The sequence below is a fragment of the Vicugna pacos genome, chromosome 4 (assembly GCF_048564905.1).
Source record: "Vicugna pacos chromosome 4, VicPac4, whole genome shotgun sequence".
NCBI lineage: Eukaryota > Metazoa > Chordata > Mammalia > Artiodactyla > Camelidae > Vicugna > Vicugna pacos.
The window spans coordinates 63359775-63378201 of NC_132990.1; the positions used below are offsets into that span (position 1 = coordinate 63359775).

The window sequence follows — 18427 nt, forward strand, 5'->3', positions numbered from 1 at the left end:
AAAATAAAAAGAAAACAATATTGAATATTTATATTATTGATACGTTGGTTAGAAGCATCTGTCCAGATGGCCCAGTGCTCCTTCTTCTCACTTTGCCCCTGTGTGTCACTCTAAACTCCAGTCCCATAAGTGCCCATGCAGAGGCCAGGTGACCACACCTGTGTTGAAGTGTGCCTGTCACCTGGGCGAGAATTATCATTCAGTGTTAGATACCTGGGCTTTATCACTGACTAGAAAAGTGACCACTGAAGAGTTATTTTTCCATTATGTGACTCAATTGTGAAGTTTCCTAGATCATTGGGCTCTCTTAAAGGTTCAGTGCTATTTGAATATATAGAATTTAGGACCATAGTAAAGGACAGTGGCTAGAATATAATCATTGCTCAAAAAATGAACAATAATAATCATGAGACACTGGGAATATAAAATCAATTAAAATTGAATAATCTACTCAAGGACTTTGTAAGTCCAGATGTTAAACTTTGAGTTCTCACAGTAAATAGATGGATTGATAGAAAGACGTTTGGATGGATGGGTGGATAGATATATAGACAGATAAAAATTACTGTAAATGGCCTATGATCTACATCAACTCTGTCCAACAGAAATATAATGTGTACTATAGATATCATTTAAAATTTTCTAGTATCCACATTTTCTAGTATTCACTATTAGAAATATAATGTGTACTACATATATCATTGAAAATTTTCCATTATCCATATTAAAAAAGCAAAAAGAAACAAGTGAGATAATTTTAATAATACATATTATTAACTCAGTATATCTAAAATATTGTTTCAACATGTCAAATATTTTGCATTCTTTTTAAAAATACATTGTCTTTGAAATCCAGGGTATCTACCCTTAAATAAAGTGAACAACCCCTTTGGTTTCTCTGGGATTATCCAGGTTTTAGCCCTGGAAGTCTTCATCCTGGAAAACCCCTCACTCCTGGCAAACTGAGGCAGTTGGTCACCCCAGTCTGAAAAAGCACATCTTAATTTGAACATTAAATTGTAATCAGAAATAGCTGATGTATATTTAGATTTCATCAAATTCACAGTTGGTAAAGGGGATTCACAGATCAAAGTTCTTCAGATGTACCTGAAAGATTTTCAGTAATTGAACTGGACACCCATTGTTAAATTTAAATTTTAATTAATTAAAATTAATTACAATTTTAAAATGTAGTCCCTCAGTCCTGGTAGCTTTAAATGTTCAAATAGTCTATGCCTTCTGGAGATTCATTCTAGATTTTTCGAGTGTCATCCCAGAACTGAGCTGGGGGATTTATTACTGTACTGTATGTATTACTGAGTATTACATTATTACACAGCATTCTGCAGAGATGTGACCACTGCTTTAAAGATGTAATATGCACTGCAGCTTTATAAAGAGTTGGCTTAAAAAGTGTTTGTTTGAAAAAAAAGTGTTTGGAAGGAATGTAGTGACAAAGGCAGAAATGTAAAGCAGCAGTAAATGTAAGCTATGGGGGGAGGAAGTATAAATAAGGCATGTGGATATTCATTCATTCTATAGTGGAATTACCAACATTAAGCCAAGAGCCAGGAGAGCTAGCTCTGTGATGAGCATGCTAAAGACCAAAATAAGTCCTCTTTTTCCTTCTGACCTGACTTCACATCTCTAGCAATATCATGGGCTGAGCCTTCAGAGACCTACAGTTACTCTGAACACAAAGAGGTGCTGTGTTAAGTATAACAACAATAACAATATACAAATAAATAGCTAAGATTGAAACAAATTCTGAAGGATAAGAATTAAGAGATAAATCTAAGCCAAATGCATGTGCTTTCAAGTTAATGCAATGGTGGCTTAAAAAGGTTACAGACAAGATAAAAAGTGAACTCTCTGTAGACACAGGAAGTATGGACTTATGACTGCAGGAAACTGGGAACTTTATATGCTAGACATAAAGTCAGGACCCTGAAATATTACAGAATTCATGCAGCAAAAAAAAATAATCTTCCTCCAAGTCCAATAAAGTGGCAATAGTGCTCATCTTCTGCCTATGCTCATGGGGGAAAAAGTGCATCTACAATGAGAAATTGAAAAACCTAGCATGTGCCATACATGCATTTTGGGTCAGAATTTATGTTAGTCACGTGGAGTAGGGATCTCAAGGAGGGAAGTAATGAAAAAAACATTCTTAAACCCCATGGTTTTGGCAGAAAGCTATAAAAGAAACCACACTGTGAAGACATGTCCAAAACCCAGAGGACATGTGCCTCCCATTGACAGAGGGGATAGAGTGTGGGGGTAAGACCACCACGAAAAATAAACACATAATCCAAAAATACAAATTACTTGAGGAAATGATCTACCACGTGGGAGATGAACAGAAACAACAAAGCATAAAATTAATACCCCAAGACAGTGAAATTACAGAACATAAGAAAGAGGCTATCAAATAAATACATTTTAAATGATTAAAGAGAACATAGAAGGAAACAAATTAAAATGGAAGAACAAGAAACTATCAAAAATGAATAATGAGGATTAAAAAAACAGATACTGTAAAAGAAAAAATAAATATAAAATCTTAAAGTTTTTAAAAAATCAATGTATGGGCTAAATAGATTAGTCCTAGATGAGGAGAGAAGAAGAGACCTGGAAGATTAAAAAAGGTCAGCCTGCCTGCCTGGATGGAAGCACAAAGATATAAACAGATATAAATAAAGAAGAAAGAGGTTAAGAGTTACGGATAATTAGAAATTTCAGTATTTTATATTGGGGATATATTATTAACAGCCTAAAATAATATGTGGCAGGTAGAAGGTACTGTAGGAAAAAAAAGTGAAAGTTAAAGAGGTAATAGCTGTAAATTTTTCAGAACTGGAGAGAGTTATAAGACATAAGCTAAAGAAATACAGCAAGTCCTCAAGAGGAAAAATCAAAATAAACATGCACTTAGATACAACATAGTGACACTGTAGACACAGTCAAAGTCTTATAAAGAAAACAAAGGAAAAAAATACCTAAAACAAAAACAGAAATTAGACGTTCAGTAGACTTAGCTTCAATAGAGACTAGAGAATGAAATAATACATTCAACGTGCCAAAGTACAGTAATTTTATGACATCATTGTCATTGAAGATTGATAATAAATTGAATACATTTCAGGAAAGACTGAAGATACAAATCATCACACAAAGTGTTGCTAAAGATTTTATTTCAGAAAGTAGCAAATTGTGTGGAGAAGGAATTAGAGATGCACAAAAAATAATGAGTAAAGAAATTACTTGATATGTAAGTAAATCTAAATAAACAGAAACAAAAATGATAATGACCAAAGTGAGGTAATTAGAAATAAGGTGAAAAGAAAGCATTCCAAAATTATAACATGAAAGATTAGGATGACTTGAATATGAGTAAGATAACATATTCTAGGCTCTTTGAATTGTTTGGTGGGAATTTAGAGGTTTGATAAACTGTAGACTTTATTGTTATATATGTATTTTAACATTTTAAAAGAAAATACTAAAAAATAGCTTTATACAGTATATATGCATACATACACTATACACACACACACACACACACACACACATATACACACATACCTTCAAATGAGTAGAGGAATTAAAAGAATAAACAAAATTTTATCAATCCAAATGAAGGCAGGAAACAAGGAAATAACTGAAGACAAAGGAAAAGCATATTACATCCAGAACACATGGTAGAATGACAGACATGAACTAAAAAAGTCAATCACCATTAATGTGACAATATTCATTTCACCTGATTAAGGACAGGAATTCTCAGATTGGATTTTTAAAATGACAGTTAAATATTGTATATAAGATATTCAAATAAAACAAAAAAATAGAGAAACGTCAACAATAAAAAGACAATGAGATAGACGAGGCACATAGATCCAAAATAGAGCTGGAATAAGGAAATTCGTTTTATACAGAAAGCACTTTAAAGTAAAAAGTATTTTTAGGGATTAAAAAGTGCACTAGTTAGCAATAAAGAGATAATCCCACAAAATAAGACTCTTGAATGTGTATGCCCTTAACATCCTAACCTTAATTTAAGTATATTACATAATAATTAACATAACCACAAGGAGAGAATGATGTATTCATCGTTACAGTAGGAAATTTTAATTTGCTTCTCTCAGAAACTGGTAAGCAAAGAAGTGAAAAGAATAAATAAGCATATGAAATGTCCTTAAAGAATGTCCCATAAACTAGGATACACAAGAGTCCAAAGCAAATTTTAAAGACCTGATATAAAAAAAAAGAAAACATATCATGTGACCACACTGCAAGCAAAATAGAAATCAATAAGAAAAAGATAACCAAAGTCCTTCTCATACATTTGGGGGACTAAAATTAATTAAATTATCAATTAATAATGCATAATGGAAACTGAGATATTTAGATCTAAACCACAGTGACAACAGGCATTAATGAATCTTCTGTGATATGGCTAAAGCAGTGATTAGGGGAAAATTTATAGTCTGTTAACAAAAGATTAAAAATAAGTGAGATGGAAGCAACACCTGCCATTTATGACAACATAGAAGACCCTGGAGGTCATTATGCAAAGTAAAATGAGCCAGATACAGAAAGACAAATACTGCCTGATCTCACTTATATATGAAACCTATAATGGTCACCTCATGGAAGCAGAGAAGAGAATGTTGGTTGCCAGGGGCTGAAGATTGGGAGAAAGTGAGATGTTGGTCAGAAAGTACAAAGTTTGAGTTATAGTATGAATAGTTCTGTGGATGTAATATACACAATGATAACTGCAGTTAACAATACTATGTTGTATTTGGTAAGAAGGTGGTTGTTAAGTGTTCCTACCACAAAAAAAAAAAGAAAAGAAAGAAAAAAGAAAATGGTAATTAGGTATAGTGATGAATGTAGTGATTGTGGTAAATATTTCACAATCTATACATATATTGAAATATCAGGTTGATCACCTTAAATATATATAATTTTTGTTAATTATATCTTGATAAAACTAAAAACAAATAAGATCACATTGCATTAAAAAATTAGAAAAAAATGCAGAAGAAAGTAAGTAAGAGCAAAGCATAAGAAAAATGAAAACAAAGAAATAACTGATGTGATTTTATCCTTGAAAGGACTGGAACTAAAATGATCTAAGAAAAAAGAGGAAAAAATTGGATACATTTCAAACAAATAAATGACCAATTTCAACCCTCATCACACATCACACACAAAAAACAACTTGAAATAGGTAAGACACAAATATAAGAACTAAAACTATAAAAATTCTAGAAGAAAATCTAAAGGGAAATCTTCATGACCTTGGATTGAATAAAGAGTTCTTAGATATAATACCAAAAGCATGACCCATAAAAGAAAATTAATTGGACTGCATCGAAATGAAAATTTTTTACTTCAGAAAAAAGATGATGAAAATGAAAATGCAGGTTACAGACTTGGAGAAAATATTTGCAACCTTATATCATAAAAGACTTTTTTCCCAGAATTTTTTTTAAAAACCCATGTAACTCAATAATAAGATGACAAATAACCCATTTAAAATGGGCAAAATATTTGAATAGACATTTTATCAAATAAGATAAACAAGTACCAAATAAGCACAGGAAAATACACTCAACATTGTAAGTCGTTTGGGAAATACAGGTGGATACCACTGCACACCCACTCCGCTGTCTGTGATCAAAAAGACAGGCAATAATAAGTGTCAGTGAGGATGTAGAAATCTTCCTATGTTGGTAGTAACAAAGTGGTGCATGCACTTTGGAAAACACTACAGCGATTTTTTTAAAAGTTATATGTAAACTTAACTGTATGGCTCAGCAGTTCTATGCTGATGTACATACTGAAAAGAAATACAAACATTTGTCACACAGACTTGCATGTGAACATTCATAATAGCATTATTAATAATAGCCCAAACATGAAAACAATGGCAATATCTATCAACTAACTAGTGAATGGAGAAACAAAATGTGATATATCTATATAATGGAATATTACTAAGCAGTGAAGAGGAATGAATCATTGATACATGATACCACGCAGATAATCTCAAAAACATTATGCTATGTAAAAAAAGCCAGACTCAAAAGACCACATAGTGTATGTTCCATTTATATGAAATGTCCAGAAAAGGTAAGCCTACAGAGAGAGACACGAAAGATCTTTTTGGAGTTATTGAAATGTTCTAAATCTGAATTGTGGTAATGGTTGCACAATTTCATAAACTTACTGATAACTATCAAATTGTACACTTAAAAAGTGATGAATTTTTTGGTATGTAAATTGTAAGAGCTATTAAACAAAGTCACAAAAATGCAAACTGTAAGGGGAAGGATGATCACATTTGAGTTTACATAATCTGTGAGTACATTTGGCCCTCCCTATCATATCCTCAGGTTCCTCAACTCAGAGACCAAACGTGAGTTGAATGCAGATTAAATTTGACTATAATGCAAATTATTTAATATTCATTTAATTTGATATACATTAAAACACAAACTACTGTGTAAAGCTCCCAGAGAAAATATAGTGATATGGTGGCATTCTTGAGAATTCTTAGCTCCCATGTTTCTGATACAGGAGAGGCAGAATGGCACAGTTGAAAAAAGATTTGGAATTACCATAGTCCTCCCTTATCTGAGGTTTTGCTTTCTGAGGTTTCAGTTATCCATGGTCAACCGTGATGTGAAAAATTACGTGGAATATTCCAGAAATAGACAATTCATAGTCTTAAATGTTGACATTCTGAGTAGTGTGATGGTATCTCAGGCCTTCCCACATCATCCAGAGTATCCCTTTATCCAAAGTATCCCCATCCATTAGCCACTTAGTAGCCATCTAGGTTATCAGATCAACTGTTGAGGGATCACCAGGTTTGTGTTCAAGTAACCCTTATTTTGCTAATAATGGCCCGGAAGCACAAGAATAGTGATGCTGGCAATTTGAATATGCCAAAGAGAAGCTTTAAAGTGCTTTCACTAAGTGAAAAGATTAAAGTTCTCGACTTATTAAAGAAAAAAAAATCTTATGCTGCAGTTGCTAAGACCTACAGTAGGAATGAACCTTCTATCAAAGAAATTGTGAAGAAGGGAAAATAAATTTGTGCTAGTTTTGCTATTGCACCTCAAACTACAGAAGTTATGGCCACAGCCCGTGAAAAGTGCTTGGTTAAGATGGGAAAGGTATTCAGTTTGTGGATGGAAGACATGAACGGAAAACAGATCCCAGCTGACAGCAATATGTTTTGCCAAAGTGTGAGTCTGTACAAAGACTTTAGCAAGGGATCTCCTGAAACCAATGGCACCAAGCCAGTTACTGCAAGTAAGAATAGTTACATAGATTCAGGAATAGGTTTGGACTGGAAACCTTAAAAATTACTGGAGAGGCTGCATCTGCTGATGAAGAAGCTGCTAACACAGTGCTGAAACCATTGATTAAGGAGAGGATACCATCTGAAGCAAGCTTTCAACAGTGATGAAACCAGATTCTTCTGCAGAAAGAACCTTTATTCACAAAGGAGGTACCAGAGCATGAGACATGGAAGGACAGATGAACTATTAACATTACATTCTCACAGCATCACAAGAAGAAGTAGGGTAAGTGAGTACAATATAAAGGATGTTTTGAGAGAGAGGCCACATTCATACAACTTTTATTATAGTATATTGTTATAATTGTTCTATTTTTATTAGTTTTGGTTGTAAATTTCTTACTGTTTCTAATTAATAAATTAAACTTTGTCATAGGTGTGTATGTATAGGGAATAACAGTATATATATAAGGTACAAATATCCATGATTTCAGGCATCCCCTGGGGGTCTTGAAATGAAAGTCTTGAGGATAAGGGGTGGAGGGGTTCTCAGCCATACATTTAAGTGCTGTACAAGTTGTTGATTACCTTCGTCTCATATTGGTCTCCTATAAAATGGCCTAATACCATTTTGATACTGAAGATTAAGTGATGCCATGTATGGATTAAATCTTTTGAAAACTGGAAAGTCCTGTATAAAATAGTAAATGGCAATTGCTAGTGTATTTAAGTAACTGCTATGTGTTTTTTTTTTAATTTTTAAGCATTTTGTGTTGTGTTATCTTATTAAATGTTAAAAAAAAACTGTGAGATAAGTAATATCTCGATTTTACAGTGAGGATAAAGAGTTACTGCTCAAGGTTATTAGACAATGCAGAGCATGGTACTGAGTCTTCATTTTAGATATTTTTAATTGTGGTTGCTTTTTCCTTTCCAATGTCATAAATCATTCTCTCCACCTCCAGTCTCTCCTTACCTCCATCTCAGACTTTACTGTTAAACAGAAATCCTCAAAATGTCATGGCTATCATGTAATTTTCTTACCCATTGCATTTTAGTCTGTCAAGATTAAAAGGAACTTTAAAATCCACTTGGTATAATGCCCTCTCTGAAATACAAAATCTCTCATTTCTAGAATTCTACGGTTTTGTGACTTAATCTGCTTTCACTAAGGCGGTGTTGGTTGATAATCAGTTAGCTGGTTCAGAGAGGGAGAGGACTGATTATGATGGAAGACACCAAGAGCCTACCAAGTGGCTCTGTAGACAGGGAAAACCCTCTCTCCTTGCACCTTCTTCACCTAGATGAGTCCTTCTTACCTTCCAGGTCTTAGTTTAGTCTTCCCTTCTTCCAGGAAGAGTTCTCTCACAGCCTAAGGTGGGCTCCTCTGACATGAGGTCCCGTAGCTCTCTAACTTGCCTTCATAGCCCTAGGAAGTGAGTAACTAGCTAATCAGTCTATAATCTGAGCTCCAATGGGGAGACTGTGATGGTGCCACTCACCATTTTTGTCACCGGTATCTACCATATAGTTCCTGAAACACAGAATGATAAATAGTCATTGAATGAATGGATAAGTGAATGAGTGAATGAAAAGGACAGACTTGATTTTCATGACACCTTTGTCAAAAACCTTGGGAACTCTCAATTATTATATGCTTTCTATTACCATGCTAAAAGCTTTACAAACACTGCTTCCAGTCCTTAGAGCCACCCCAAGAGGGAGAAATTTATGGTCCCATTTAATGGAAGAGAATGCTGAAACTTATCGAGGCAAGTGGCTTGCCAAGATGCTGCACCATGTGTAAGACATACACATTATGGCACAAGCCATCAAAGTTTACATCAAGAACACGGATAAGCTGCCAAAAGCATTTCACCATAGGAAAAAAAAAAACTTTTTCTGGTAACCACTAGGATATTGCTGTGATAGGTATGACAAAGTGGTGTTTTTAAACTTAATGTCACTCTTATTTCACATTTTGAGAAATACTAATTTATTATCCCTTGTAACTAGAGGACCTGTGTGTCTTGCTTTTCTCCAGAAAGTCTTGGTTTACATTTTTGTCCTAGTGTAATTATTAGTAGCATTCTCTTTCACTCTCAAAAGCATCCCCCTTTAGAGATAGATTATATAGCCAGCCTATTTAACATGCCTCTAGCCTTTATCAAAACCCTAGAGGCATATCAGGTTCTCATGAAATACCTGAATAACATTTTGCCAAGTCAGGCTTTAGAGGTTTTTATTCTCTCTCTCTCTCTTCTCTGCTCCCCTCAATTCCAGTCCCCCCTCCATCCTTTATCTTTCCCCTCCCCTCCATTCTTCCATGCTTTTGGATTTATAGAAAGCCTCCTCCTTGCCCAGACAAGCAGGTGAACTGCAGGATTCTTAGGCCTTCCCATGCCCAGATGTAATAAGGAAACTCAGGCTAGTTTCAGAGCTGTGTCTACATGTTGAAGAATTTTGGGTTTGTCTCATTTCAGATTCTATAAAATCCCAAATATATTTGACCAAACACTCTCTCTCTTAATTTTGAAACCCCAGGTGCAATTTAAGGAAAACTTAATCCCAGAATTTGATTCACAAAATGTGATTTTTCTATAGGATATTTGATATCTTCTCTTAAAAATTACATTTAAAAATATTTTTCTTTCCTTTCAAACACCACAAGGTTAGAATTGATAGATTTTTGTTTTAAAAAATACAGACACCAAATTCTGAGAATTCTAAATATGATTAAGTATATTTGAGCTTTGTAGGCTGAGGTACAGCCATATATGTTATCTGAGTTTAGATGTGTTTTATTTCTCTGCCACCCCCCCACCCAATTCTCTATCTTCTATTCAGTTTATATATATATAAATATATATATTTATATATATATAAAACAGTTTTTATATATGTATATATATATAACACTACTACCAAACAGTGTAAGTTAATTACAGATCTGTGCTTTTAGAAAGTCTTTTTGCATTCTTTTGTGTTTTATAAAAGTTTCTGAAATACACTTTTTTTCAGAATTTGTGCCCTAAAGCATTTTTTCCTTATTTAAACCTTGAAGTTGACATTTTTTTTTTCTCTGCGTAGTCTTTTATCGACTCACTGGACGGGGAAGGTGTTTGGGCACTTCACACCAAGGCCCTATTTCAGAAAACAATGGTAACTTACTTTTTTAAAAAACAGTTTTAGATTTACATAAAAATTTCAAAGATGGTACAGAGAGCTCCTGTATATCCTTTACCCATTTTTCTATTATAAACATCTTTCGTTACTAGGATGCATTTGTCACAACTAAGAAACTAATGTTGGTACCTTTCTGTTAATTAAATGCCACCCTTTATTTGGATTTCACCAGTTTTCCTTAGTATCCTTTTCCTGTTTCGGAATTCCATCTAGGATACCACATCACATTTAGTTGGCAAGTCTCTTTAGATGACTCTGCCCTGTGACAGTTTCTCAGATTTTCCTTGTTTTTGATGACTTTGACAGTTTTGAGGTCTACAAGTCAGGAGTTTTGTGGGATGTCCTTCAGTGTGTATTCGCCTGATGTTTTTCTCATGGTTAAGCCAGGGTTAGAAGTTTAGAGAGGAAGACCTCAGAGATGAAGTGCCACTCTCATCATATCACACCGAGGGTGCACGCCATCAACATGGTTTATCACGGAGGGCATTAACCTCGATGACCCAGCCTGCAAAGCGTTTGCCAGGTTGGAAATGGATTGCTTTTCAACCAGCTTTTCTTTTAATATTTAGGGAGGCAACAAGGCAGACTTTTGAGGTGTCTGATCTCAGGTCAGGAAATATAAATTCTTAATCCTGGCCCTACCTCTGATTTCCTGTGTCACTTTACTTCTGTGGGGTTTAGAGAAAACACTGAAAGGAAAAGGGAAACCTTCTGAGGTCTTATTTCTTAGATTCTATGTTAGCAGCTTTTATTTTTATTTCACTTTATCAGTCAGAGTCCCAGTAGAAAGAAAGATGGGTAATTTGAAAAGAATATGATCAAGAAACTATTGACAAAGGTGAAGGTGAGGTGTAGGGAAACCCCAAGCTTTAGTGCAGCCCTCTGGTGCTAGTGCCAGGAGGGCACCCACATCACACCCAGAGCTGAAAGGGTAGGAAGACAGAGTGCTCCGGAGTCCTTGAGACACAGATGCCCACGCAGAGGGGAAGGCTGCCTGTCAGGAGTTGTGGCCGTCCTTCTCCAAAGAACACAGCCAGCACATGACAAACCCGTCAGCAGGGAGGAATATGTCCCCTGATTGCATGCTTCTCTCTCCCTCTCTTCTTCTGAAAGTGTTCACCCCAGTGGATGAATCTAACCTGAAGCTAGAAGGCAAGGAAGCCCAGAGAGATGACACTTGGGGGGGCAGAAAAGGATAGGGAAGAGTGGAAAGTGTATGTGGAAGGACAAACCAAAAATATGTATTTTGACAACTGAATCAATTTCAGCCCAGCATGTAACATGCCCAACATTAATTAATATAACTGTCACTTGAGTATTTGCAGAGACAGAGGACCCAGTGAATTCCCTAACAGCCCAGACCAATGTATCATAGTTCTAAGGATTGCGGTCTGCCACCTAGTCTTCAGTTCATTCATCTCAGACAATAGGCGAGATCTCTCTTCCATGTCAAAATTTGAAATACGTGCAGATAGTTCTAATGGAGTATCTCTACAAATAAATAGTCAAAGTTCCTTCCAGATTAGGTGGAAAATTAGACCAAGTTACTCTAAGGAGTCATCCAAGTCTAAGATCTGTAATTCCACGTGAATATAAACCACTTCACTGGAAGGATTTATATGCCTAAGGTTCATTAATGTTGCACTGAGAATTAACATAAGGAGATGAAGAAAGGAGCCCAAGATTCTGAAGGACTGAGTCAGAAAATAGAAGTTTAATGCTTTTGTCAGGGCCACATAGAACAAAACAGCAATCAAAATGGCAAGGGGGGAAATTTGAGTCCCTCTTTTAAGTGGGCTACTTACCTCAAATTGCATCATATAGACAGTTGTCCATTGCATAAAAAATAACTTCATCTTAAATATAGCCCTAGGGGAGAAAAAAGTAGTTATAAGTGAAAGAAACTCTGCAGAAGTTGTTTTACATTTGACAAAGCTTTACTATTTCTTATGTCACTTTCATCACTGTGATATAGACATTATTGTGCCCATCTCAAAGATGAGGACGAAGAGGCTCACACAGTAAGTTGCTAGTCCAGAGTCACACCTTTCTAGCACAGAGCCAGGCACATACTTGACACTCAGCAAATCAAATCTAAAAGAATGAAGCTTAATTAGCGTTAAGTGCTGAGCTAATCTTCTAGAAAGGACTACCCAACACACACTACCTTCTGGCTCAATTGTTGGGCACAGAGAGAAGTCAGCCAGAGTTCCTTTTTCATGTTCTAGCCAAAGAGGCTCATTTGGACACCTGAGTGAAAATAGTTTTTATATTCTCTAATGACCATAACTCATTTTCTATTACTTAATAAATGTGATGAATAAAAGAGTCCTTGTGAAGCCAGATAGCATTTGCAAATGGGCCAGTGTGACTTGACGGATGGATTTGGAACCCAAAGCCGGGAACAGTGTTGCTGAAAGCTGCAGGTGTTGGCAGAAACTGACTTCCGAGCCATTTCTCTTTCCTTGGATGGTGATAACCTGGGCTTTTTAACTGATTAGACAATCAAAAAATCTGAGAATCAGCTAACTGCTGGAATTCAGCAAGCCTTTCCTTCACTCTGTCCACCTCATTCTAGCTTCTCTACTTCGAGGACTGTCTAGCAAATGGATATAAAGTCATGAGACCTAAGGGATTAGAAAGACTCACTTACTTAGAGGATACCATCTATTTATTGCCAGCAACTAGAAAAATCAGAAAAAGCCATGGTATAACTGTTTTTACATGTTACTTTTACACGCTTTACACATTGTTTATATAGTTGAATGTTTTTTTAAGTATTTTTATTTGTTCTAAGGAAAGAGACTGGATGCTTTAATCACTAGACCATGGTGGAGTATAATGGAAAAGATCCTTGGTTTGGAGTTAGACGGTCCTAGGTTTGATTTTGAATGTATCATTTAATTTTTTTTTTAACTTTGGGCAGTCTTATTTTTAACCTCTCTACATCCTGTATGAGAAAGTAAATCTGTTTCAAAATTCACCCTTTGGTGGGGTAGTTCCCAATCTCGGCCGTGTAATCTGGGGAGCTTTAAAAGATACGGATGTGGGAGTCAATTATGTGCCTCTGCGTGGAACCTAGGTATTTTAAAACTGCAACCTGAATGTGGAGCAGGGATAGACACTAGTGCTTCACCAACCAGAATGAAAGCATCCGCTTTTCAGGACATGGAACATTTCAAGGTTTACACTAAACCTCCAGTGGATGGAGAAGTTGAGGCTCAGAGAGATTCCTGTTTGTCCAGAATCACACAATTTAAAGGAGATTTCGGGACTCCTGACATCTAGGTCAGAATATTTTCTACAATATTATAAACTCAGCCTGAGTTGCTCATAAGCTACCCAGAGCAGAAAACAGAGTCTGAGACACCCATTCCTTTCATCATCGTCATCATCATCATCACTGTCAATGCTAGAGGTTGCTTGGCAGTGAGGTCGGCCTTTACGGTAGCCTGCTGTCTGATTACCAACATATCAAACCTTGGATTTGACTTAAACCAAGAGTCGCAGACTCACATGTCCGGCGCCAAGTTCAGGCAGGCAACTGACCCGGCATAAGACAGTTTAGGGAGATGGGAGTGAGGAAGCAGTGGAGGGTCAGTTTTTCAGATGCAAATGTTAACCAATTTCAGAGCAAACAAAACACACTGGCGACCTGAATTCCCTTATAAGGTGCTGGTTTACAAGCCCCAGCTTCAGTCCCCATCAATGTACCACATTGGATGCTAGATTTTAGGAAGACCTTGACATTATGGTCTGATTTAAAGTTTTGCCTTGAGTCTGATTTTGTTCTATCGTCTCTTTTCTAGCTCCAGGGAAACCAGAGACTGGAGAGGTTGAGTACTGGTCCAAGCTCTCAAGGTGACAGCCTGAGAACCAGGACAGAAGTCTCCGTATTCACTGCCTCATGCTCTTCTGGGTATTGTTAGAGCTCTTGCTGGAGTTAGAAGAGGCAGCAGTTCAAATCCTGGTGACACCACTTTCATGCTGGGAGACTGTAAGTTACTTTCTCTGTACTAAGCCTTGTTTTGTTTTGTTTTTTTTCCGTTATAAAAATTAGAACAATGAAACTGGTTGCTTCATAGTGGTTTTATGGGGATTAAATAAAATAATGCATGTTAAGGGCTTGGCTCAGTGCCGAGTACAGAGTGAGGACCCCTTAGCTGGTTTTTTGTTGTTATTGTTGTTGGTTTGTTGTGCAACATCACCTCCCATCCTGAAGCCATGAACTTTCAGAGTTCCTGATGATTTTAAGGATCAGATAGTTTCAAACTGGTTCTTTCTCCTCCTGCAAGCCTAGTCTTTTGGCCATCCAAATGCAAATACCCTTGCATTCACTCTGTTGAGAGTTCCATAGGCGGTGAATTCTCATCTGCAGCTTGGTGTTTGGAACTGGAATATCACAGCCATAGGGTTGACTGGCATGTGACTGAGGCCAGGGACTTGGTATATGGCCTCCCTGGGATATAACTATTCAATTTTATAATATATCCATGAGAATAAAAAGGTGGTTACAAGAAGAAATAAATGGAATCCGAAGCTTGAAAATGTTTAGACCTCCTGGACCCTGGAAACGACGACGTGGTTTCCCCATAGCCTGAATGAGAGGAGTTAGGCCTGGAAAACTGGCTTGTCTTCATTCTGTCTCTGTCTCTAGTGTCTTGCCCTGACCTTATTCCATCTGTCGTTGTCCGGCAGACTTAAGGAAGGACATGTAAGTGTGGAGTGATGGGGGCTGAGACGTTTTCCAAGCCTCCAGGCAGCCCCAGACTGTGTTACAAGAGGGCACTCTTTGTGTTTCTAAGCTGGGTGAGGCTTCCAAGGGCTATGAGACTTGGACTTGAAAGAAAACTCCTGCATCCTGTTCGTTGGATCCAGTCTCATGGGGAGGGAAAGTCAAGCTCTGCCTGCCCTTGGTCATCCTCAGACCCAGCTGCTGAGTTACAGACCACCACACGGCCTTGCCTGTCCCTAGTGCCGTCCTTGCTGATAACCACAAGGTGGCATTGCAGATTAAAGTGAAATACCGCAAACCTCCTTGCCGCTCCCAGGTGAGGCTCTGGTCTTCCACACCTAGGAATTAAGAGGACACCTATCCCAATCTGCTCATTCTACAGATGGTGACACTGAGGCTCAGAGACAAGGCATAACCTGCCTAGGGAGGCACAGTGTAGGACCTCCTGGACCCTGGAAATGATGACATACTTTCCCCATAATAATCTCCCAAGTACTAATCAGGCAGGGAAATACATTACCCATTGTTAGGTCCCAGATAATGAAACGTAGCCCATCAACTTAGCAAAGTGTAAGTACATCAATGTGTTATTTCTAAAAAATTACTTCCTTGATTAAAGTGGGTACAAGAAATTAGAAGGTAAATGCTGCCAAGGGCAGGGAGTGTGCCCACTTGTCACACACAAGATCCTGAAATCAGTTTACAGAATATTGACTTATGATCCTACTACATGTTAAATTCCTTCCTCTATAGTTTTTTCGTCTTCAGCCTAGATTTTTAGAAGTTATTGAGGCAAAAATTACTTTCCCCCTTATCTCTCACTTACAGAGTTGACAAATGGTTATTGAGATCCTACCAGGTGCAGAGGCTGGGCTGTGCACCTGCTGGGTGCCTGGCCTTGAGTTTGGTGCTGAGACGATAACAAAGAGACACTGAGGGCACTGCCCTGCCCTCGTGAATTTACTGTTGCCTCCCTTACTGACTTAAGGAAATTGTGGAGTCTGGGCAGGGATGTTTGGAATGCCTTTCTCCTTCCTCCTTTTCCCGTCTTTGGTTCCACCCCAGAATTCAGGGTCCAGCTTTGTTTCCGACTCCTGGGGAAGCCAGGTGGCCTCTGAAGTCCAAAGGTAGAGTCCATTCCCCTGGATGGAACTTGTGGCATCTCTACTGCTGTATTACACCGGATTACCCCTTATCCCTGGTGAATCGCACTCTGAGGCACCTCGGGAAAGTCACTTTCCTTTAGGCTTCAGGTTCGCCAGTGTCTCAAAGGCTTTCAAAGCCTAACATTCTACAGTTTTAGATCATCTAACACCCTCCCCTCATGAAATGTGTTAGCAATTGAAACTTCTTCCCCGTGGCTTCTGTTTGGGCTTTTTTGTGCCAAAACATTGGCTGTCCAATGAGGGGTCCCTGATGACTGGATCTGGAATGTGTATTCTTTGGAAAGCTATGAGGTTGGGACTTCAGGGAAAAAGAAATGCCATCAGGCTGTTTTAGAAAAATTCTCTCCCATCAGAGGGGAAAAAAATCAGTGATTCTCGGGAGGAAAAATGAAAAAACATTATCATGTGCCCAGATGAAACTTCGTTACTGTTTTGTATTTGAGCTCTCAGATAAGTCAAATGACCTCACTTGGGACCCTGCGTTTCTTAGAGTGATGTTCAAGGGTAGACAAAAACAGGTGGTGTTCAACAATAAATCAGATTTTGTGATCCAAAATTTAAAAGTAAAAATCCCATAGTGTGAAAACCCACCAAAGTTGGAGAGGGTCCTAAATTAAACTGTCCATTTATGTGGGAGTGCAGAATCCTTCCTTCCTGCAACTACACTCCAGGCTAGTTCTGTCCAGCCACAAGGACTTTTGCTGACTGGTGGTTGCGCTGCCTTGTCGTCCCCACCCCACCTTCCACTCTCCTAGCTTATTTTCCATTCTTTGACTAATTCCTCACGTGACATGGTTTCTGGGCATGAGTCCGTCTTAATCCAGAGTCCCAGTGTCCTTCCTTAACAGTGGTGGCCAGAAATGCATGGTCCCCCTATGCAACTTCTTCATTCCCTTTCCTGGGCTAAGCAGGGCAATAAGGAGGTGAAGAAGACCTGGCCTGTGTCTTTGAAGAGCTCATTATGCAAAACAAAGGTATCAAGTGTTTGTAAACACAGAAAACAGAAACAAAAGGCAAGAGGTCTAAAGTAGCTTTCCACCGATGGGACAGAAAACAGCCATATAACAGACATAGAGTTCTTAGCACATCATTTGTGTTGTCAAGTTTCTGGATGTTGTTACTCTGCTCCTAATATTTCATTAGAACGTGTGTCTACAATTTATTGCCAGTGAATGTCACCCATATGAATATTAAAGGGAGCTGTATTCCTAGCCGAGAGGTTAGTTACAGCCTTCCTTTTGTTTGCCTCCTCTCCTCTTTTTCAGTCAGGGATGGCTGAGTACTCAGAGCAGAAATTTTGTTTCGCTAATCCCTTTCTTCTGTGCGAATTGACACAGCTGAGACTCGGGGAGGGAATGGTGCTTGCCCTCGACCCAGGGTGGACCAACATGCTGCAGAGGAACTCACCTTTGCAGAAAATGCTTGTTTCTTCATTGTGGCTGATGACTGCACTTGGGAGATCGTTAGGCTGAGAAACTGAGCGCTGTGGGGACAGGGTGAGAATGCTACTGCCTAGTAACGAGCTCAACCTCTCTGTCTTTGGTGGTGGAGTCTTGCTGTTGGACTCCTTATCAAGGCTTCAGTGGAAAGGGGATAATTCCCTAGCTAATTTGGAGGTGGGGTGGGTGAGCTCTGCTTTCTTGTAACTAAAGTAGAACCCACTGTTTGCAGTACGTTTGTAGGACACACTGCCAGTGGCAGAGCAAGGTTGTCTTCATCTTCTCACTTCCTCCTCATGACAGCCCTCCGAGGCAAGGGGGGATATCACAGTTCACACCCAAGGAGACTGAACTGTGAGATTATTAAGAGATAAGTCCTAGATCATGCGGGAAGGACCAGGCAGAGAAGCAGAGGCTATACTTGGACTCAGGAGCTTTTGGTGATTCTTCATGCTCTGTATCTGCCTCCAAGACACGCACCTTTGTGTATAATGTGACAGTTGGTAAAGCTCTAGTCACATGAACCTAGGCCATTTACTCCTCCCAACAACCATATGGGATTGAAATGAGTGTCCCTGCT

The 18427-nt window shown here is 38.0% G+C and overlaps 1 protein-coding gene across 7 annotated transcripts in view; it reads left to right on the forward strand.

Annotated features, from left to right (window-relative positions):
• The window catches only part of PAPPA (pappalysin 1), a 481990-nt gene that overhangs the window by 32059 nt on the left and 431504 nt on the right, over nucleotides 1-18427 (forward strand). For all 7 annotated transcript variants that reach the window (XM_072960003.1, XM_072960000.1, XM_072960005.1 and 4 more), the window contains one exon: nucleotides 14317-14504. The gene's annotated coding sequence lies outside the window, so the exon portion shown is untranslated. The remainder of the gene's footprint in view (nucleotides 1-14316; nucleotides 14505-18427) is intronic.